At 37.0% G+C, this 23,013-nt stretch overlaps 1 long non-coding RNA gene across 1 annotated transcript in view; it reads left to right on the top strand.

Annotated features, from left to right (window-relative positions):
* The window catches only part of LOC129638700 (uncharacterized), a 42,214-nt gene extending 40,770 nt beyond the window's left edge, over positions 1-1,444 (top strand). The window contains exon 2 of the long non-coding RNA XR_008707974.1: positions 1,070-1,444. This is a non-coding gene — a long non-coding RNA (uncharacterized LOC129638700). The remainder of the gene's footprint in view (positions 1-1,069) is intronic.
* Positions 1,445-23,013: the final 21,569 nt, after the last annotated feature.

Here is a 23,013-nt window from a genome sequence, read left to right as displayed (position 1 = left end):
GCTAAAATTAGCAAACTCACTGCTGGAGAAGCATTCGCTGAAGACAGGGTCATGGGATTTCCTGGACAACCTTTGTTGGAGAGATTAGGTGTGTGACTAATGGATATACTCAATGATCTGAGCAGAAGCCAGTGCAAGAGTTACCAATGGAAAATTTGTGGAGGATCTTCTTGTCTAATGGCATAGATCCCCATGGAATACATGGGAGAACCACAGTGTTTTTTGAGAATGTTATATCAGTAAAAACGCCACCAGCTCGAACTGAAGGGAACAGAGACAGGACAAAGTCAAAGAGGCCAATCAAACTTCAGAACTTCTGCAGGCAGGAGACAGGCTGATAGAGCTTATGAACTTCAAGCATATGATATGCTTCAAGAAGAAAGAACCATGTTTCCAAGGGAAGAACTGTGAATACAGAGAGAAGTCAGAGAGGTGGAACCAGAGAGCTTCCATGGGCCCAAAAGATAGAACTTGAAAGCCATAGAGGATTATTTTCAGGCCTTAAAACATAATGGAATTTTCCTTGCTGGGTTTCTAACTTGTTTGGAACCACTGACCCCTTTATTACCTCCAGTTTCTCTGTATGGGAACAAGACTGTTTAACCAATGACTGACCTACCATTTTCTTTGGGAGGCAGATAATGTGTAGTTTCACAGGTACGCAAATGGAGGGCAGTTTTGCCCAGAATGATCATAGCCAGAGTCTCATTCATACCTGTTTTTTTTTAAATATAAATTTATTTATTTTAATTGGAGACTAATTACTTTATGATTTAGAACATGAGATTTGGGACTTTTCTGAGCTGATGATATTTAGATGAGATTTTAAACTTACACTTGATGTGGTAATGAGGTTGAGACTTTTGGAGATGTTGAGATGGTGTGAATGTATTTTGCACATGGGACAGAAATAAAGTGTTGGGGATCAGAAGGTGAATTATAATGATTGAATAATGACCCTCAAAACATATTTAAGTCCTAAACTCTAGTACTTGGGAATGTGAGTTTTTTTTGGAAACAGGGTCTTTGCAGATGTATTAAGGATCTTAAAATCTTTCACTTAATTTAGAATGGACCCTGAATCCAATGATGTGTCCGTACAAGAAACAAACAAGAATGTGAGGGCAATCTGGCTATGACATCTGTCCTACAAAGAAGACACCAAGACATAAAGCCATATGAAGACAGGAGCAGAGATGGTCATAATGCTGCCACAAGACAAGGAACATCAGGAGCTACAAGAAGCTAGGAGGGGCAAGGAAGGATTCTCTCCTAGAGCCTTTGGAAGATGTATAGACCTGCTGACATTTTGATTCCAAACTTCTGGCTTTTAAAACTGAGAAAATACATTTCTGTGTTTTAAAGCCACCCAGTTTCTGGTAATTTGTTACTGCAACCCTAGGAAATTAATATACCACCCAAACTTACCTTCAAAAATAAAGGCTTAGAGAATATTCTTTTTACAAGTTCTTCTTGAAGAATCAAGTAAAGAAATAAGTTGTCAATTAAAATGACTAGAGTAGTGTCAGCAGAAGCATTAAATTCATTTTTACCTATAGACATAAATCAAAATTATAGTTATAATGAAGGAAGGATAGTATTTAATGATTATGCTTCCTGACACCATATGTGGAGTATAAACATTAAGAGTGATAGGGTTATGAGGAAAGTGTAAATAAAATAGAATAAGTTCACTTTATGGCCTTATAGATATTAACTGAATAAAAATATGTCACTTCACATTAGATAGTAGGGAGCAGATAGTTTTAGCTAATTTCAATATTTCTCATAATGCAGAACTAAAAGATAATAGCTAAAAATTAGGTGGAATAAAATATTATTAAAAAGTCATATTTTATTGAGATCAACTACAGCAAAAAATACACATTTTACTGTATACCAAAAGAATCCAAAAAGTGTGCATGTGAGAGAAACAGAGACAGAGAAACAGAATAAAATAAATGGCATAGCTCAAAACTATATTTATCTATGTACTTTAAACAATATTCAACTAGGCTTCAAAAATATTCAACTAGGCTTCACATGCCTACTTTATGGAGAAAAAATAAGAGTCACAGAGTAGAACATAACACTATGATGTATAAAGAAAAGACAGCTAATAAAATAGTTTAAATGCACAATGGATAAACATGTAAATGCAAATAAAAAGAAAGTAAAGGTCCTAAACCTGATATCTGAGAAAGTAGATATCAAACAAAACATAAAAAGAGACAGATAAGAATACTTTTGTAATGCTAAGGTGACATTCTAATGAATATAAAACAGTTATTAATATTTATACACCTAATAACTCAGCAGAACAAATTCATAAGAAAAAAACTGAAAATATAAAGAGAAATACAGGAAAACTGAGTATCAACAGGAAATTTACTTTTCAGAAAAACAGATTAAGTAAACCAAAAAATTTCATGTCTGTAAGAAAACTCAGCAATATAATTAATCAGGTGGATCTTGTATAAATATCAAACTCTGAGAATCAAAAATTCATATTATTTCCAACTACACATGGAAAATTCATGAGAATTGACTATTATTTACTTAGGCCATATATACACAGATATTCATGTAGTTACAGACAGCATTCCCAATCTATGATATGATAAAACCTCCAAATTTCACCAGCATGCCTACCTTGAGTACCTAAAATAAGTTTTCTAAAAAGAAAAAAAAAAAAAAGAAGAAATCTTGGAGCATCAGGAAGGTTTCAAATGCATGATATGCAAAATTATGATAGCAAATAAATGCAGTAAATATTTCTCCTCTTGAGTTTTCTAAATTATGGATAACAGTGGAATCAAAAACTATAATACTGTTTGATGTGGTTCTGAATGCATGTAGAGGAAATATATGATAATCATGTTATAAATTCAGTTCAGTTTAGTCGTGTACAACTCTTTGTGACCCCATGGACTGTAGCATGCCAGACTTCCCTGTCCATCGCCAACTCCTGGAGCTTGCTCAAACTCATGTCCATCAAGTTGGTAATGCCATCCAACCATCTCATTCTCTGTCATCCCTTTCTCCTCCTGCCTTCAATCTTTCCCAGCTTCAGGGTCTTTTCCAGTGAGTCAGTTCTTTGCATCAGACAACCAAAGTATTGGAGTTTCAGCTTCAGCATCAGTCCTTCCAATGAATATTCAGGACTGATTTCCTTTAGGATAGACGGGTTTGATCTTGCAGTCCAACGGACTCTCAAGAGTCTTCTCCAACACCACAGTTTGAAGGCATCAATTCTTCAGTGCTCATCTTTCTTTATGGTCCAACTCTCACATCCATACATGACTACTGGAAAAACCATAGCCTTGACTAGATGGACCTTTGTTTGCAAAGTAATGTCTCTGCTTTTTAATAAGCAGATGTTATAAATGGAAGGGAGTAAAAGATGTAAAGGGAAGTAAGATTTTTTTTCTTTTTTTAAGTTTATTTTTTAATTAGAGGAAAGTTGTTTTACAATGTTGTGTTGTTTTCTGCTGAACAACATTGTGAATCAGTCATAATTAAATGTGTGTCTCCTCCCTCTTAAGCCTCCCTCCCCTACTCCCCATCCCACTCCATCTAGGTCGTCACAGAGAGCCAGGCTTGGCTCCCTATATATAGCAGCTTCTCACTAGCTATCTGTTTTATTCATGATAGTGTATGTATGTCAATTCTACTTTTTCAACTTCTCCTACCCTCTCCTTCCCCAGATGTATTCACAAGTCCATTCTCTTCGTCTGTGTCTCCATTCCTTCCCTGCAAATAGGTTCATCAGTACCATTTTTCTAGACTTCATATATATGTGTGTGTGTGTGTGTTTGTTAATATAGGTATTTGTTTTTCTCTTGCTGACTGACTTCACTCTGTATAGCAGGCTCTAAGGTTCATCCACCTCACTGAAACTAACTCAACTTTGATCCTTTTTATAGCTGAGTAATACTCCTTTGCATATATTTGCCCTGTCTTTTTTTGGTAAACATTTTATTTATTTTTAATTGAAGCATAATTGCTTTAAAATATTGTGTTGGTTTCTGCCATGCATCACCATGAATCAGCCATAGGTATTCATATGTCCCCTCCTTCTTGACCCTCCCTCCTATGTCCCATCCCACCCCTCTAGGTTGTTCATCCACTTCATTAAAACTGACTCAAATGCATTCCTTTTTGTGGCTGAGAAATATTGCCATTGTATGTGTGTACCACATCTTCTTTATCCATTCACCTGTTGATGAACATCCAGGTTGCTTCTATGTTCTGGCTATTGTAAATAGTGCTGCAGTGAACATCGGGGTACAGTATGGTACTGTGTTGATGACTATAGCTTTGTAGTATAGTCTAAAGCCAGGTTTCCAGCTCCATTTTTCTTTCTCAAGATTGCCTTGGCTACTTGGAGTCTTGTGTGTTTCCATACAAATTGTAAAATTTTTGGTTTTTTTCTGTGAAAAATGTCACAGATAATTTGATAGAGATTGCATTGAATCTGTAGATTGCTTTGGGTAGTATAATCATTTTCACAGCATTGATTCTTTTAATCCAACAACATTGTATATCTCTCCAACTGTTTGTGTCATCTTTGATTTCTTTCATCACTGTCTTATAGTTTTCTGTATACAGGTCTTTTGTCTCTTTAGGTAGATTTATACCTAGGTTTTTTTTTTTTTTTTTTCATTTTCATTCTTTTTTTTATTTTTTTCATTTTATTTATTTATTTTCTTAAATTTTATTTAATTTTTTAACTTTACAATATTGTGTTGGTTTTGCCAAATATCAAAATGAATCCGCCATACATGTGTTCCCCATCCTGAACCCTCCTCCCTCCTCCCTCCCCATACCATCCCTCTGGGTCGTCCCAGTGCACCAGCCCCAAGCATCCAGTATCGTGCATCGAACCCGGACTGGTGACTTGTTTCATATATGATATTATACATGTTTCAATGCCATTCTCCCAAATCATCCCACCCTCTCCCTCTCCCACAGAGTCCAAAAGACTGTTCTATACATCAGTGTCTCTTTTGCTGTCTCGTATACAGGGTTATTGTTACCATCTTTCTAAATTCCATATATATGTGTTAGTATACTGTATTGGTGTTTTTCTTTCTGGCTTACTTCACTCTGTATAATAGGCTCCAGTTTCATCCACCTCATTAGAACTGATTCAAATAGAACTGCCTTATGACCCAGCAATCCCACTGCTGGGCATACACACCGAGGAAACCAGAATTGAAAGAGACACGTGTATCCCAATGTTCATTGCAGCACTGTTTACAATAGCCAGGACATGGAAGCAGCCTAGATGTCCATCAGCAGTTGAATGGATAAGAAAGCTGTGGTACATATACACAATGGAGTATTACTCAGCCATTAAAAAGTATACCTAGGTATTTTATTCTTTTAGTTGCAGTGGCGAATGGGATTGTTTCTTTAATTTTTGTTTCTGATTTTTCATTGTTAGTGTATAGGAATGAAAGGAATTTCTCTGTATTAATTTTGTATCCTGTGACTTTACTAAATTCATTTATTCAAACTGGTAAAATGGTAACACCAGAAGATTGTGATGTTATACATATGTAATATGACACTAAGAGCAATTATTAAAAAAAACTATACAAAGATAACCACTCAAAACCATAAATAAAAGTTCAGGAAAGGGAACATTCCCAAACTCATTCTATGAGACTACCATTATCCTGATACCAAAATCAAACATGATACAAAAAAAGAAAAACATATATAGGCTAATATCTCTGATGACTATAAATTCAGAAATACTCAACAAAATATTAGCAAACCAAATTTGACAAGACATAAAAAGGATCACACAGCATGATTAAGTGGGATTTATTCCAGAATGAAAGGGTTATTCAATATCTGCAAATCAATCCAAATAATACACCACATTAACAAAAGGAAGGATAAAAATCACATAATAACCTTAATAGAAACATAAAAAGCATTTGACAGAATTCAACATTTATTTATGATGAAAACTCTGAGCAAAGTTAGTATACACAGAAAATATCTCACCATAATAAAAGCCATTTATAACAAACTCAGTTAACATTAGACTTAGTGGTGAAAAGCTGAAAGCTTTTCGTCTAAGATCAGGAACAAGATGAGAATGTCCACTCTTGTCATTTTTGTTTAACATAGTATTGGAAGTCATTACCACAGCAATCAGATAAGAAAAATAAATTATAAGGCCTCCAAATTGGAAGGAAAGAAGTAAAACTGTCAATATGTATAGATTATGTGGTACTATAAATAGAAAACTCTAAAATCTATGTCAGATAAACTGTTAAAAGTAGTAAATGAATGCAATAATGTTGCACAGTAGAAGACTAATGTACAGAAATATGTTGCTTTTCTCTACACTAATAATGGGCAATCAGAAAAAAGAATGCAAGAAAACAGTCCCATTTATCAGATCAGATCAGTTGCTCAGTCGTGTCCGACTCTTTGCGACGCCATGAATCGCAGCACGCCAGGCCTCCCTGTCCATCACCAACTCCCGGAGTTCACTGAGACGCACATCCATCGAGTCAGTGATGCCATCCAGCCATCTCATCCTCTGTTGTCCCCTTCTCCTCTTGCCCCCAATCCCTCCCAGCATCAGAGTCTTTTCCAATGAGTCAACTCTTCGCATGAGGTGGCCAAAGTACTGGAGTTTCAGCTTTAGCATCATTCCTTCCAAAGAACACCCAGGGCTGATCTCCTTGCAGTCCAAGGGACTCTCAAGAGTCTTCTCAAACACCATAGTTCAAAAGCATCAATTCTTCGGCGCTCAGCCTTCTTCACAGTCCAACTCTCACATCCATACATGACCACAGGAAAAACCATAGCCTTGACTAGACGGACCTTTGTTGGCAAAGTAATGTCTCTGCTTTTGGTTTTTTTTTGTTGTTGTTGTTGCAGTTATTTTTTTTTTTTAATTTTATTTTATTTTTAAACTTTACATAACTGTATTGGTTTTGCCAAATATCAAAATGAATCCACCACAGGTATACATGTGTTCCCCATCCTGAACCCTCCTCCCTCCTCCCTCCCCATTCCATCCCTCTGGGTCGTCCCAGTGCACCAGCCCCAAGCATCCAGTATCGTGCATCGAACCTGGACTGGCAACTCGTTTCATACATGATATTTTACATGTTTCAATGCCATTCTCCCAAATCATCCCACCCTCTCCCTCTCCCACAGAGTCCATAAGACTGTTCTATACATCAATGTCTCTTTTGCTGTCTCGTACACAGGGTTATTGTTACCATCTTTCTAAATTCCATATATATGTGTTAGTATACTGTATTGGTGTTTTTCTTTCTGGCTTACTTCACTCTGTATAATAGGCTCCAGTTTCATCCACCTCATTAGAACTGCTTCAAATGTATTCTTTTTAATGGCTGAATAATACTCCATTGTGTATATGTACCACAGCTTTCTTATCCATTCATCTGCTGATGGACATCTAGGTTGCTTCCATGTCCTGGCTATTATAAACAGTGCTGCGATGAACATTGGGGTACTCGTGTCTCTTTCCCTTCTGGTTTCCTCAGTGTGTATGCCCAGCAGTGGGATTGCTGGATCATAAGGCAGGTCTATTTCCAGTTTTTTAAGGAATCTCCACACTGTTCTCCATAGTGGCTGTACTAGTTTGCAATATGCTATCTAGGTTGGTCACAACTTTCCTTCCAAGGAGTAAGCGTCTTTTAATTTCATGGCTGCAGTCACCATCTGTAGTGATTTTGGAGCCCAGAAAAATAAAGTCTGACACTGTTTCCACTGTTTCCCCATCTATTTCCCATGAAGTGATGGGACCAGATGCCATGATCTTAGTTTTCTGAATGTTGAGCTTTAAGCCTACTTTTTCACTCTCCACTTTCACTTTCATCAAGAGGCTTTTTATAATCACATCTAAAAGAATAAATTACCTAGGAATAAATTTAAGCAAGAAGATGATAGACCTATATGCTGAAAACTATAAGACATTTATGAAGGAAATTGAAGATGTTACAAATAAATGGAAAGATAGTGTATGTTTATGGATTGGAATAATTAATATTGTTAAAATGATCATACTACCCAGAGCAATCTCAGGATTTAATGCAATCTTGATCAAACTACCAGTGGCAGTTTTCACAGAACTAGAACAAATTTCAAAAATTCATAGAAGCACAAAAGACCCTGAATAGCCATAGCAATCTTGAGATTAAAAGAACAAAGCCGGGGTATCATGTTTCTTGACTTCAGACTATATACTACAAAGTTGCAGTAATCAAAACAATATGATACCAACATTAAAACAGACATATGGATCAGTGGAACAGAATAGAGCCCAGAAAAGAACCTATGTACATACGGTCAATTAATCTAGGGCAAAAGAGGCAAGAATACACAATGGGGGAGAGAGTCTCTTCAGTAAATCATGCTGAGAAAACTGAATAGCTACATGTACAAGAATTAAATTAGAACATTTCCTCACACCATATACAAAGATAAACTTATAATGGATTAAAGACATAAGTATGAGACCAGAAACCATAAAATTCCTAGAAGAAATTGTATGCAATACACTCTGGCACAGCCTTAGTAATTTTTTTTTTTATCTGTCTCCTCTGGCAAGGGAAAGAAAAAAATAAATGGCACTTAAAATCTTTTAAACAGTGAGAAAATCCATCAATAAAATAAAAAGGCACCCTACTGAATGAGAGAAGATATTTGTAAATGATATATCTGATAAGGGGTTAATATCCAAAATACAGAAAGAACTCATACAACTCAGTGTAAAAAATTAAAACAACTTGACTTAAAAAATGGGCAGAGGACCTGAATAGATATTTCCCCAAAGACATACAGATAGCCAGTAGGCACTTGAAAATGCTCAACATTACTGATCATCGGGAAAACATAAAACAAAACCACAATGAGATATCACCTCATACCTGTCAGAATGACTCTTGTCAAAAAGACAACAAATAAGTGTTGGGGAGGACATGGAGAAAAGCGAACCCTTGTACACTCTTGTTGGGAATGTAAATTGGTACAGCTACTATGGAAAACAGTATGGGGGTTCCTCAAAATATTAAAAATATAACTAGTATACAATTCAACAGTTCTACTCCTGGGTGTTTATTTGAAGAAAACAAAAATACTAATTTGAAAAGATATGTGCATCCCAATGTTCATAGCAGTATTATTTACAATTGCCAAGTTATGCAAGCAATCTAAATGTCCATCAACAGATGAATGATTAAAGAACTGGCATTTATATACAATGGAATATTACTCAGTCATAAGAAAGAATAGGAATTTTCTATTTGCAACAAAATAGATGGACTGGGAGGGTATGATGTGTAGTGAAACAAATCAGAGAAGAACAAGTACTGTATGTTTTCATTTATATGTGGAATCTAAAAATGAATATAAAATTTCCAAAGACATGAAAACTAAATAGCATACTCCTAGACAATCAATGAGTCAAAGAGGAAATTTCAAACAGGATTTTTTAAAATGACCTAGAAATGAATGAAAATACAGCATATCAAAATTTGTGACATATAACTAAACCATGGATAAAATAGAAAGTGATAACACAATACACATATATTTGGTAAAAGGAGAAGTGTCAAATCAATAATCTAAGTTCCCACTTAAAGAATGTAAGAAAGAAAGAATAAACCCAAATCAAGCAGAGGAAGGGCTTCCCTTGTAGCTCAGTCAGTAAAGAATCCACCTTCAATACAGGGGACCCACGTTCAATCCCTGGGTTGGGAAAATCCCCTGGAGAAGAAAATGGCAACCCACTCCAGTATTCTTGCTTGGAGAATCCCATGGACAGTGGAGTTTGGCAGGCTACAGTCCATGGGGTCACAAGAGTCAGACACAACTTAGCAACTAAACTACCACCACCACAAGCTGAGGAAGGAAATAACTGAAAAGAAATCAATGAATTTGAAAACAGAAAAAAGATAGAAAACATCAATGAAGTTAAATGCTGATTCTTTAAAAAAAAAATTAATGGATAAATCTTTAGTAAGAATGACAAAAAAGAGACACAAATTATCCATACCAGGAATAAACAGGGGATATCACTAAAGGCCCTGCAAGCATCCAAAAGATAATACAGTATGTCTCCTACATACAAACGGGTTCCATTCTGAGAGTGTGTCTGTAAGTCCAGTTTGTTTGTAAATCCAACAAAGTTAGCCTAGGCACCCAACTAATATAGTTGGCTATATAGTACTGTATTGTAGGAGGTTTATAATGCTTTCACACAATACATAAAAAGCAAACAAGCACACAACAGTTTTTAATCTTACAGTACCTTGAAAAGTACAGTAGTACAGTACAACAGCTGGCATACAGGGGCTGGCAGCAAGTGAACAGGCAAGAAGGGTTACTGAGTGGGAGAGGGGAAGAGGGTGGGAGCTGGAGGATCATCAGCAATAGGTGATGGAGGGCAAGCTGCAATTCCACTCATGCTGTTGATGGAACAAGTTCTGGTTCCTTGTTGGAACCAGAGGCACTTTCGTATCGTTAAAAGTTCACAATTTGGAGGTTCGTATGTAGAGGACTTATTGTAAGATGTGTGAATAATTCTGCAAACTTAATATTGACCACTTAGATGCAAATGACCCATTCCTCAATATGGGGTTTGTCCTCTGGAGACCATATGACCTTGGCAGATGACAGGAACATATGAGGAGATCTCATACAAATTACATTAGCATCAGTGTTAATCTCCATTTCCCTAATCAGTTTACTGAAAATCATTCTCTGATATCTATATCTCACTGTCTTATCTTCTTTTCAAGGGACTTTACAGTACAGTTATGAGGGCAGTACACATATACAGAAGAAAAGTACATAGATTTAAGATACTGTATCCTTAAGTGGTAAAAAAAAAAAGTAAAGAAAAATGCAGTAATGCATTATGAATGTAGCCTTAAACAATAAAATGCAACACACAGTCTCAGAAAGCAAAGAATGGCACTTTACAAAGAATGATAGATTCTCCTGACTGGCACCATGACATGCACTGCCTACAGCCTTCTATGATTTGCATTGAGGCAGAATGCTTTATGGTACCAGCACAAACAAAAATCTGTACTATTTAAATCATTTATTCATTTGTTTGAATTTCAAAGCTTGTTCTCAACTCTTTTTGCAACCTTCATACTGTCTCCTGATCTTGCCCAGACCTGGCTTGCCATTTCAACAAAATATACATATCATTTGTTTTCAACAAATACCACAGATCTGAGTTGTCTCCGAGGCACTTAATAAAACTGCTATTATCCCCATGCCTCTATTTCAATTTTCTTTTTTTTAGACAGCCTCATCTTCCCAAACCATATTTGCTTCACTTAGAAACCATACCGGTGGTACTGATTTTTCTTGATAGTTGAACACTGGTGCCTCTTTGATTTTTACAACTCTCTGGGAGTTTATCTACAGATTAAGTGTATGCTAAGGAATACCGTAGCTCAAGTGCTTCCATCATTTAAAGGGAAGCTATGCCTTCAGAGACGGCAATAGCACCCCACTCCAGTACTCTTGCCTGGAAAGTCCCATGGGCGGAGGAGCCTGGTGGGCTGCAGTCCATGGGGTTGCGAAGAGTCGGAGACGACTGAGTGACTTCACTTTCACTTTTCACTTCCATGCATTGGAGAAGGAAATGGCAACCCACTCCAGTGTTCTTGCCTGGAGAATCCCAGGGACGGGGGAGCCTGGTGGGCTGCCGTCTATGGGGTCGCACAGAGTTGGACACGACTGAAGTGACTTAGCAGCATGTCTTCTTACTTCCTTTTTAGAAAGACATTTTTGTTCTTCTTTCATGGATCAAAAAAAAAAAAAAAATAGGACAGTCATGTATATCACTAAGTGGATGACTTATCAAAGTCCTCTTCAGAAAAGAGCATTTGTGTCCCTGCCTCAGCCTGCAGGCCAGAGCCTGTGGCCAACTTAGCAGTGTCCCTTTCCTGCCCTCTTTTCATACTGATGTCTCATGAAATCTGTGGAAAAGTTGAAAGGGTCAAAAGGTTCTTAGAATTCTTGGCACACTCTGTGCTACTCTCTCCAGATGTTCATTCTCTTAAATGGCCTTTAAATTATAAATTCCACAGATGAAAGCCACTGGGATTCCATGGTGACAGTACTAGCCGGCCAGCCAGTGTATTGCAGTAGGGCTTGGTGCTGGCCTTTGTGATACGCAGTGTTCAAGGCTGTCAAGCGTGAGCTCATTCTCTTCATCCATGCCCACACCGGACATATTGCAAGATTAGAAAGTAAATCTTCACTTGTCAAGTTTCATAGAGACATATTTCTCAGGTATCTAGTTTCAGATACCAAGTTTTTAAAGTATCTAGTTGAAGTTTTTTGAAACTGTGAAATTCAGTCTTAGTCATAAACACATCTTATTTCACTAGAAACTTGGCAGAAATTCCAGCTATAAAAGAGTAAATGAAAGCCATAAAGACCAGAGCACATTTAGTGGGAAGGGGTGCCTGTATGTTTATGGTGAAACTAAAGAAGTTGTCTTCTTTTTTATGAATATTTAAATGATTTTAATAGCTTATTAATTGTCTTATTATGTTTCTGTAATGATAAAAAGAAAATACTTCAAATGAAGGACAAATGAAGACTATTTGTTACACATCTTCTATTAGTTAGAAAATTGACGGCATACTGGGATTTAGTTACTACCTCAACTCAGTGGGCAATTGCCATTCTTTCACTACAGTTTGAGTTATAAAGATTTAGCATAAGGTAGAATAAAATATGTCTCATCAACCCTCTAGTGAAAATGGGCCTGTCTTTACATTCAGCTGTTTTGGTTTGAGCTCCCTTGCAGAATTCATCTCTCTTTAAATGTACAGCTGTCAGAAGGCTATGTATCATTTTTTTAAAATAAATCTTTCCTGGCCCTTGACTCACTGATCTTTGACCACAAATTGCATTGTTTTTAGGGATCTGATCCCTGAACTCAGAATATGACAGGAGAGCACAGAAACAAATCAAACAGGAAAAAAATAAACCAACCAACAAACAAACCCCAAAACTCCAGCAAAAGCATCACCCCCCCTTATCCCTATCTTGCTTGCTCACATGCCTCCATCAATTTTGATAGTATGTGACCTGTTTGATGTTTTTGCCTCGGAAATCTGGTACCCCTTTAAAAAGCATCATTCTTTACCCTGCCCATTTTATCAATAGTCAGGTTAACCAGTTTGTTTCCTAAGCCTTAGGAATCACAGTCCTTTCTTGCCTGATACCAGTACCTTAATAATTTTGTTTCATGTATTTTGGCTGGTATTTTTAGTTCATTCATGTAGGAAGGTATTATATATTCAGGCCATTAATAGATCTTGAATAGAAGTGGAAGTCTGTTGTCATTTTTGATCATCACTGTTTAACCATCTCATCAAGAGTAAGATTGACCTCACTAGTTCTTTCTAATATTCTTTGGATATCACCCTCCTTTCTGCATCACTTTACCTTTCTCTTGAATTTGACAGAAGAGTAACTGGATTTCTTTGACTTGCTCTCACACTTTCACCTTACACTGTCATTTCATGGGGTTTGACACTACCTCTTCCAATGGAGGCAATAGAAAACGTTCATAAACAAGAGCTTTCTCTTTACAGTGTTCATTGTTTCATAAGTTTACCATTTGACATTGAGGTCTAGGGCTACTAATTATACAACATATTTGAATTTTCAACTTTGCCTCAACTCACTTTGTCAATTAAAATAGGTAATATGGCTTTGCTTTTGAAGATGCTGCCTGGATGCAGAATGGATGATTGAGCTCAAAGATCAATTCCAGGAGAGTCTTAGACAATATCCCCAATTTCCTAAAACATAGTAAGAAACTCAAATATATACCTCCTATATTCTGAACCTTTAAAAACTATACTGGACCTAAAAGGAGGATGGTATTGGGTGTTGGAGAAAGGGCAGGTAAGCCTGGCGTGCTGCAGTCCATGGGACTGCAGAGTCAGACACAACTAAGTGATTGAACAACAACTGATGAAAGTAATGTGTGTGTGTACATGTGTGTGTGTGTGTGTGTGTGTTAGTCACTCAGCCATGTCAGACTCTGTGACCCCATGAACTGTAGCCTGCCAGGCTTTGTCTGTTGGATTCTTCAGGCAAGAATACTGGAGTGGATTGCCATTTCCTTCTCCAGGGGAGCTTCCCAGGGATCAAACCCAGGTCTTCAGCATTGCAGACAAATTCTTTACCATATGAGGTACCTTTGGATCTATTAATACATAGTTTCTCTACCAAGACTACCAACTCGCATCTGATTGTGCTAAGAATAGCCATTGTATTTCTATTTCCTGATATTTATCATGTATTTTAAACTATTTTATTATAAAATTAATTGCCAGTGTACAAAATTTTAAATGCCCAGAAAATTATAAAGAAATAAAACCCCAGTAATTTAATGTCTTAAATTTTGATCATTTTCAGTGCATTTTCTGAAAATATGTAGTATGTTTTTGTTTTGTTTTTGCTATAATATCATATCCATCTTTTCATATACTCAAAAAAATTCTAGAAAAACACACTTTTGAGATGGTTATATGATGGTTCAGCATACGCACACAATCAACATTGCCACTAAGGCATCTAGGCTTTTAGTTGTTTTCTTTTTAAAACCACTTCTTTAATATTGTAAAATGATGTGTGCTCTTGAACATAATCCTCTGACTCACAGTGGATGTATGATTCACTTATGCATTTATCTGTAAACTTCTAGCATCCTTGTCTTGGGACACCAGCACTTTCCATCCGACTCTCCTGGAAACAGTGATTAGGCACAGGGTGTTCTCATGATCTAAGTAGGTCAACTCAATACATGTTTTGTTTTGATAGATGCTAGGAGAATAGGATAAAAAGGGCTCTTTAGTCTCTTAAGTTGCTAATGCAGAGAAGGATGGGGATCTGCATCTGCTGGGGCCATGGTTTCTCCCTCAGGAGGAAACCTACCTGAAGAATGAAATCAAGTGAAACTAGCAGAGAAGAATGATAGATGGAGTCCAGCAGAGCCCTGGATTATACTACCTTGGCCCTCAGTACTGTAACTCTTGCTTCAATATTTTAACCTTCTCCAGTATTCCTTCGAGCTCTAGAAGCAGCCTGTTTCCACTTTTTGTTTAAATTATTTTGTAAGTTAAATGCAACTGAACAATTTCTGTTTGTTTTATAACATCTCTGATAACAGATTTGTAGAGTAGTGTTTCTGACTCCAGGAGTAAGAATGCTTTCGGACTCTTAATACATAGCTCCAAATTGCATTCCACAATATACTCTTTATTTGTACTCTGTTAGTAGTGTATTGGGATTTGCTGCAGATAGGTTTCTGAACAATGTCCAAATGATGATTCATCTTTGGGTTTGAGACTTTTTAATTCTTTGTTACTTTTTCCAGTAATTATGGAGCATCTATGATGTGCTGGGAATTGTCTCTAATGTAGAGCACAAAGATGAAGGAGTTGCTGGGCCTGTCTTAAAGGAGATCATACCCAGTTGGGGAAGAACATGGATGCCATATAAATACATCAAGATGTGATCAGTGATATAATGATATTATAATAAAAGACTCTAGAAATACAGAAGAAGAAGAAATGGCCTGAGATCAGTAAGAAAGCCTTTATAAGGCAGGTTTCAATTTGCCTTGAATAAAATTTCAACCATATAGAAATGGAAAAGGTAGAAGGAAATTCAGGAGGTAAATTATAGAGGCATAAAAAAGACTAGTCTATTATGTGTAGGAGACAGTAAGAATAAAAGAAAAGCAGGCCCCGGCAAGAGCCACAAAAGAAATTTATAATTATTGATAAACTGGATGCTATAAGGCATGAGACTCTTGGAACAAGTCCAGAGGGAACAGTTCATAATCTTGAAAATAAGATATGATCCTGGGGTCAGAAAACTGACCCCAGACTTTCTCAGCTGGTGTCTCAGAGTCACATGTTTTACGTATCTGGTGGAAAATCTATAGATAAGAATATTAGTCTTAGTTACTGATTTGTTATTGATTACTGTTTCTTAATTACTCAATGGTTAATGATCATTTTGTTCTTTGGCCCTGAAGGCCACATGAGTTATAGTTTAACTCCCTGCATATTCTTTCATTCATGGCTGAAAGTATAATAAAGCTGGCTTGGATTCAGTTTTGGCACCTTCACCTTGGAGTGGTGTTGGTCCCCTGATCCTCGCTTTTCTCTGAATTCTTGTGCCCCGTTTCTCATTCTCTCACTGTATCACACTTTCAGAAACCCTGCTTGTCAAGCTGGTCTTGACAATTATGGATGAGTAACTTAATGTATAAGGAGTGGTGCCAGAAGATGGTACTCAGATTGTGGTATGACATTGAGGACCAATGAAAACCAGACCCTAGGGTTGGTTCTTTATGCTGTTGACACTGAATCTATGAATAATGGATGAAAATGAAATGTTTTAAGTAGAAATGCAGCAGTATCATATTTGTATTTTAGCAAATACAGCTTAGTAACAATATGGAGAAGATGTTGAAAACTGACAATATTGTACAAAGGAAGACTCATCAATAAACCATTGCATTTGCTCAGGGGAGGTACAAGGATCTGAAATTATTTTCAAAATTGTTAAGAGAAATAGAGGAATATGTTCAGTATTACCTCGATATTAATTTATTATTTACTTATTTATTATTAATTTATTTGAACACTCATCCAAATACCTCTGTTTGTCTAGACTGTGGTCTCTTTGGATAGGCTAGAATATTATAACATCAGGCTAGGACAAAGGGCTTCCCAGGTGGCACTAGTAGTAAAGAATCTGCCTGCCAGTGCAGGAGATAGATGAGATGCAGGTTCAATCCCTGGATCAAGAAGATCCCCTGGAGGAGGACATGGCAACCCACTCTAGTATTCTTGCCTGGAGAATCCCATGGACAGAGGAGCCTGGCAGGCTACAGTCCATGCTGTCACAAAGAGTCGCATGCAGGACAAAGAGGGAGCAATCACAATGGTCTTAGTAATAAACTATTATAGTTTGCTTGGAAGGCTGAAAGTCTGGCATATGGTATTTTTTTGGTGCTTTGGAACAGTCAGGGATGGGTATAAAAACATTCTTGGAAGGAGGAGTGGAAAGAGCTAAATAGTATATATTACAGTCTCCTAGCTTTCACTTGGTATTGTGTTAAAGGACATGCATGGTGTTCACTAGGAGAAGTCACATGAAGGAAACTTAAGCCACTTTCTAGTCATCTGCGAAGATAATTGTGGGCATCTGGGGAAAGAGGAGAGCACACACTGGGAATCATTGTGGATGCCCAGGCTCACCCTGCCATGCCAAATCCCAGGCATGGGTAACTGCCCTGCCCTTAGGGAACCTGGCCATCATGATTTTCTGTGTGTTCCATCCAATAAAGGGATGAAGCCACGTGATGGGTGGGGCTCATCAGTGTATCCATTCCAGGGGCTTAAGAGATGGAAAACAGAAGAATACTGTACTGCATATAAACTTAATTTCTTGCCCAGTGCTGGATATAGGATAAAATGGGCCAATTATGTAAAGTTTAAAAATAAAATAAAATTAAAAAAAAAAATGGGCCACAGATTAAGGGAAGGTTTCTCCAAGAGTTGATTGAGTAAGAGCCTCCAAAGCCGGTGCATCTCAGAGAGATAAATAGAAACATAAATGTTCCTAAGTATATTGCTTTTCCTCAGTGTACTTGGCCAGTTCTCTCCACTGGAGGCAGAAATCAGTCTCACTCCACATCCTACAAAGGTACGTTCTGTTCCCTGCTGAAGTCACTGCTACACATTTCTCAAACCAGCAGGGTTAAATATGAACCTCAGTCCCCGAAAGCCAATGATGAGTTAAAAATGCACTGTTAATTCACCAGCCTGTCTTCTGCTCAGTAACTTGGTGTTCAAGGACCCGAGATTCCACTTAGATCCTTTTCCTTGCAGATATGTCACAAATGAAATAGTCATAGTCACTGTGTGCAATTAATTAATCATTAAGTCACACTCCCCTGGTCACTTCGACCAGGATGATCAGCCTAAAAAAGTCACACTCCCCTGGTCACTTCGACCAGGATGATCAGCCTAAAATCTGTTGTTTCCCAGCACTGATGTACTGAAGGGTGAAGGGCAGTGCTTCCCTAAAATAAAGGAAAGTGTAGAAATTATGAGTGTAGAGCTGTAATAAAGAGAGTCAGAAATAAACTCCTCAGTTTGCTGTGTGTTTAGGAAATGGACTTGCTGCTTTGTCTCCAACCTATATGGTAGGAAAGAAGAGAATTGAAAACAGAGCGCTGCAGAATGGAGAATGTATGCAGTTGTAAATTAGCCTCTGCTCTCACCATCAGTTGTAGCAAGGTTATATGAGGCTGTAATGGGCTCAGTGGACACCGTGGATGATAGCTGACTTTTTTGTCATCTTGTTCACATTCTACTTCAGAGAAATACCTGAAGATAGACAAGACTCCAGCCTTAAGAAACTGCTGGTGGGGAGCTGATGGGGACTGCAATGATGGGGAGAATGAGTTTGTGTGAGATCTTTCATATCTCAGAGATTTCTGCATTGGGGAGGCCCTATAGGTCTCTCTCAGTAACCCAATGAAAAAACACATATTTTTTTAAAAGGGCCAAAAGAGGTCACTAGGGTCCCATTTGAGTTACCCAGTAAATCAGAAAATAAAATACGAGATGAGTTACAAATGTAGCCAAGTTAGACATGGAAACCCTTGTTCTACTCTACTACTATCTTCCTTACTCCCACTTTCTTGGAGAGGTAGAATCTACAAGTGAAAACTTCTGGGAGAAATCTGACTAGGTTATGAGATTTATAGTTTTATATTGGATTAATCTGCTTTAATAACCAATAGTAACCAGCAATGATGGAAGTGTCCCAAGATATGATTAAAGAAAAGGATTCAAGAGCACATTTTTAAGACCAGTATTGAAGTAATGATAACAACAGTGATAAAAGCCTCTTGTGTTTGTAATGCCAACATGTTGAGCTCCCTCAATAAACCAGCCAGCTCTGTATTCAAGTCACAGGATATAATTGTATAATCAACATGTTTCTACATCCACTAACTTATTTATTCTCTCATCATATCTATGAGTTATTTAGAGGACACATCATGATATCCAGTTTCCAAATGAAATAATAGGCTTACAGATTCTAATAGACTGAAAGTCACAATAGATAAAGGATGGCAGTTTGACTCAAATTAATTCCAGGTCTATGGCTAATTTGACAATATCAATATCCCCAGATACCCCAAATTCTCTATTATTTTAAGTCAAAAGCCTTGATTAGTCTCTCCCTTGGGCAGCCTTGATAGAACAGACTGAGGCATGGCCTCTACCTGGCCCATCTAACCCACTGCAGCACCAACTCTGTCTCTGGGACAAATAGTCCTCTTCTCAGAGCAGAGATTTCCTAGGTATAGACATTTACTTTGCTCTTAACCTAGAAACTGGCTATGACATTCATAAAATTTTTTCACTTGGAATAGAAAGAGAAAAGCGTTGTCCACTAAATAGAGACACTCCACAGGCTCTGCGTCCAGTGTTGTTTTTAGGCTTTCAGAGAGGCTCATGGTTCTGCAGAGAATGCTGTAGAGTGTCCGAGAACGGATCTGACTTCTTTTGTTCATGACACTAAATGTGTATGAATTTAAGAGTTCCCCCCCCCCTTGAATCTTGGTTTCTTAATTTGTGAAATCTATTGCCTATTTTACATGATTGTTGTGTAACAGGAAAAAAAAAAAGAAATACCAATTGACATAAATTTAACTTTTTGGTAAACTGCAATACGTATATAAATATATTTCCACTAATCTTTCTGTGCTATTCATCCTTTTTCAGAAATTTCCTTTAGCAGTGCTCTTTGTGATAGAAATTGGGCGTATGCTCACTGTCTCGTTTTCCTAGGTACATTGGGAAACTACATTTCCCAGCCTCCTTTGCACTTTGGCTAGGGTCATAAAACCAGGTTCTGGACAGTGTAATGCAGGCAGAGGTGGTATGCTCTATAACCAGGCTCAGCGGTAAGAAAAATTTCATTGTTCATTGTCTGTCTGTCTGGATGCACTGGGATGCACCAGAGTATGCCGAGGATCTCTAGGAGATGCTGGCATTACAAGATGGAAATTATCAAAGTCCTGATCCTTAAATATTACCATCAGCCTGTGAATTGAACTGAAAATAAATCTTCAGTGGGTTAGGCCATTGAGATTTGGGGTGGTTTGTTGTAACATCCAGTGTTAATTACCTGGTTAATGCAGTATTTGATAAAATCACCACTCCTTCTTTCATCGCCTGTCATTTGGTAACATTATGTATCAAATCAGCTATTGGAATAGGAGAGTAGTCTGGTACCCAAAGATAAAGCTCCTGCCTTCTCCTCCACAGGGTCCCACGGTTACGTGTATTTGTTAGTGTGTCTTATACTAAGTGCTTAGTTTAAAACTCAGAAGTTTAAGGAAAATGTCACATCATCAAAACTAAAATGTGCTTCTATCACTACTAGCTCCCCAGAGTTTTCTAAAATAGTTTTTAATAAATATATTTTTCCTTTTTTAAAAAGTAATAGAGTATTCACAAAGCCCCACGTGTTGTTAATTTCTATTCAGCTTCCCTTAACCACGTGGTTAAGTATGAAAATCTATCAACGTATGATTATTTGAAGTACCACGAACACAGTGAAATATCAATTGTCTTCATTCTTTTAAAGGAAGAACCAGCCTTAAGATGTTGATTGAAATGCTAGAAAATTAAGGTACATGACCCTTGAGGTTTTTGTTTCATATGTTTTCCTGGAAAAAGCATGTTCAAGTAAAGCTATTGGGAAGCTCCTTTTAAAGCATAAAATTGATGTAGAAATGGCTAGCTCATATGTTGTTCTGGGCTTAAATAATATCTGAAGAGAAAATGAACAAAAACACATGCTGATTAAAAGCAGTTGTTTGGGAAATTTCAAATCTGTTTATTGATTTCACTGACCTAGTTATTCCTTTCATTCTCTTCTTAATTTACTGCTGCATTCAATACCTCATCATCTTATCACATATGTCACCTTACATCTTAATTATCAGTCATTCTGTGGGTAGTAGGTCTCACTTTTAATTTCAATTCTCCATAATCTTGTCATTTATATTTAATTTTACTGAAGTATATTGAATTTCCAAAAGGATCTCATTTTATAATGTGTCTATATCTTTATAATTTTTTTTCAAAGTGGCAGAATAAGGCATCATTTACAAATAATTTTAACTTTCAGTCGTGTTATGATGGTAGGCATTACATCAACCTCAAAAAATAGTGGATATTTTTCAAAATATCAAAAGAAGAGGTCATCAGTAAAGTGGTAAAGTGTAGAGAGTGACCTACATCAACCACCTTCCTGGGCAAGGATCCAAAAATTGTAGGGGTGTGCCATGTAATGAATGAAACATTACCAACCTGATCAAGCTTATCCACCAATGAAAAGAAAATGCTGTTTAGTGTCTAGTTAACCACTGGTAAATTAGTCACATCAATTCTCTGTGTGAGAACAAAGCCACTTAGCAGGAGAGATGTTAAGTTAGGTGCAGTAGACTGGATGTGTAGTATTTCCTTCCTCTAATCTATCTACATTTAAGTGGGGGTGAGGAGAAAGTAGGGACAAATCTGATATGGAACATACATTATAAACAAGCTCAAAAGTAGAGTCTACAAATTGTCCACCAGGAAAAACAAAAGCTGAGGAAAAGAATGGATTATGTCTTCTGCCTTTTCTACTTGGAGTTTGTCAGTCTAGAAAATATTTAAGGCAAATTGTATGATTTCTTACCAGATGAAGAAAAATATCAGGTAATTTTTTTATTTTATTTTATACGGTTTTCAAACATGGGGGCAGAGCTCTCCAAAATATAAGAATTCCATTTGCAAAACATTTTTAGCCTTGAGAGTAAAATTTAGAAAAGTATGTTAGCTTCCATGTCAGAGACCACCTTGAATAATAAAGCTACTTCCATCCTGCAGACTTACCAAGGGTCAGCTGTGGGAGAATTCTGCCTATCCTGAGTGTTGGCACTAAGGGGATACAACATCTGTGGAGACTTTACAAACAGTAACAAAATTAACTAAAATTCAGTTGGCTTTTTATTATATATGATGGACAATTATAAATGTCTGGAATAAAATACTCCTGAGTAATCTTCTATTGGGTGATTTAAGTCTGAAACTCTGTGGTCAGTGTCGAGTTCTAATACTATACATGGAATCTTGAAATAAGCGTATTTTTATTATCTGTTCTTATATAAACATCACAAGTTAATTTAAAAAACCCTTTAGACAAAAAGTCTTAACACACAGGACTCAATTACACGTGTTCTTAGAGAAGTTCCTAATGCCCTCAGTGGTATGAATGTTAAAAGGGTAGATTCAAATTGATCAATATTATCATAGTGATTAATCAAGCAAAGAAAAGTTACATCAATCTTGTCATTTTGTGTGACCAATCAGTATTTTCATTTGTGTTTAATATTTAAGGTAATGAAAGAGTGTTCATAGTAGCATTACTGACAATAGCCAAAAGGTAGAAATAGCCCACATATCTATTAACAGATGAACAGATAAACAAAATGCAGGTTATAAACACAATGGAATATTATTCATCTTTAAAAAGGAAGGAAATTCTTATACATGCTACAGTATAGATGAATCTGTAGTATTTTATGCTAACCGAATTAAGTCCAACACAAAAAGACAAAAATTGTATGACTGTAGTTGCTTGAGGTACCTGGAGTAGTCAAATTCATAGGAAGAGAAATTAGAGTGGTAGTTGCCAGGGTCTGGGAGGAGGGAGAAATGGGGAGTATGGAGTTTCACTTTGAGAAGATGAAAAGCTCTAGAGGTAATGGAGGTTATGTTACACAACTGTGTGAATGTTTCATGCTTATCGGTTTGCAACCTGGCACCCATAACATGGAAGGCAAAGAGATATCAGAGAAAGAGCCAAACCGCTTCT

Source organism: Bubalus kerabau, chromosome X, assembly GCF_029407905.1.
Source record: "Bubalus kerabau isolate K-KA32 ecotype Philippines breed swamp buffalo chromosome X, PCC_UOA_SB_1v2, whole genome shotgun sequence".
NCBI classification, from domain to species: Eukaryota; Metazoa; Chordata; class Mammalia; order Artiodactyla; family Bovidae; genus Bubalus; species Bubalus kerabau.
The sequence above is the reverse complement of the archived record's forward strand: the minus strand, read 5'-3'. Positions and strand labels throughout refer to the sequence as shown.